This window comes from Corvus brachyrhynchos, unplaced genomic scaffold (genome assembly GCF_000691975.1).
Source record: "Corvus brachyrhynchos isolate BGI_N302 unplaced genomic scaffold, ASM69197v1 scaffold61, whole genome shotgun sequence".
Classification (NCBI taxonomy): domain Eukaryota; kingdom Metazoa; phylum Chordata; class Aves; order Passeriformes; family Corvidae; genus Corvus; species Corvus brachyrhynchos.
The window spans coordinates 1,750,002-1,751,335 of record NW_008236478.1 but is presented as its reverse complement, the minus strand read 5'-3'; the positions used below and the strand labels follow the sequence as shown (position 1 = coordinate 1,751,335).

Sequence of the window (1,334 nt, the reverse complement as noted above, 5' to 3'; positions counted from 1 at the left end):
CTGTTAGGGTGCGAATTTTGTTGTTGGAGGGACTCAGATTTGGTCTCAGGTTTGAGGTGAGAAAAATAACTATATGACAGGCAAAAAACCAGGATCGATGCAGGAGAAAAGGGAATAGATGTAATCGAGTACTGACAGACGTCAAAGCACTCAGACTGTTCACATGTCTGCACTTTCAAACACAGCGTACATAAGACCTTCACACTTCGGCAACACAACACTCTTGTGCACACGGAAAAGTAATTACACTCTTTTAGTGTTATGTATGTACAGATACCCTGACCATACCCACAGAAATACAACCTCTAGAAACAGAGTAACACAGAGATACTTGCAAAAGGTACATACATAGGCATGAAATACCTCACCAACAGAGTAAAAATACGTGAAATTTTGGATGCCATCCCAAGTGTGTGGCTCTTCCCAGTCAAATAAACATACATAGGGTATGTGTAAATAAGCATGCAGGCTTTTGTAGTGTCTACATTGACAAAATGCACAAATCGGTATATTGGCCCTTTTGATATATAACAAATTTAGCCAGATTAAAAAAAATAAAACCAAAACCTGGTGTATTTATAGCAAGGGAAGCAAAAAATAAATAGCAAGGAAAACACAGTGGTATTTTTTTGTCCTGCACTTTTCATGGCAGATTTATCAAAATACGTCTAATAACTCAGACTGTGTATTTCTAAATCTGGCATCCTATATAAATGGGTTTTAATATTTTGCAAATGATATGGAATTATCCCAAATCATCTTGAAAACAGCAGGTAGAATTAGCTAGTGGAATGTACCTTGGCTAAGAAAGATTCCCTCAGACACACTGTCTCTGTAATATACTGCTAGGCTACCCTAGGAAATTATCCCTGTGTGTGCCATCTGTATTAAAATGGTTATTAAGTTATGAACAGGGTAACATAATACTGATCGGCTAATTATACACCCTCCTAAAAAACCTCCAGGTCTCTGTTACTCTCTCAGTCAGGTATTGAAATAATAACAGTTTGACATTCAGACACCTTACAAAGGCAGCTCCGGAAGGACAGACAGCTATTCCTGTAAGGAATTGAGCTGGTGGTATGGAAGTCCAGAGAAACTGGACACAGGCTCTTTGGAGGAATAGCATGTGTGGACCCAAAATATATTTATACTTCAGCTAGCTTAAGGGATCTCAGCATCCAAAAGTCACTGAAGTCTCAGTCTTATGCTTGCTGGACTCAATGCCTCATGCCTGGGTTGTGATGTCACGGCAGAAAGCAGAGCACCAGATTTGGCTCCCACCATGCTACCAGTCTGCGGCATGACTTTGGGAGTTTTGTGCCTCAGTTTCC

The 1,334-nt window shown here is 40.0% G+C and overlaps 1 protein-coding gene across 13 annotated transcripts in view; it reads left to right on the top strand.

Moving 5' to 3' along the window:
• Nucleotides 1-1,334, top strand: part of PAX2 (paired box 2) — a 103,845-nt gene that overhangs the window by 18,334 nt on the left and 84,177 nt on the right. The gene's annotated exons all lie outside the window — the stretch shown is intronic.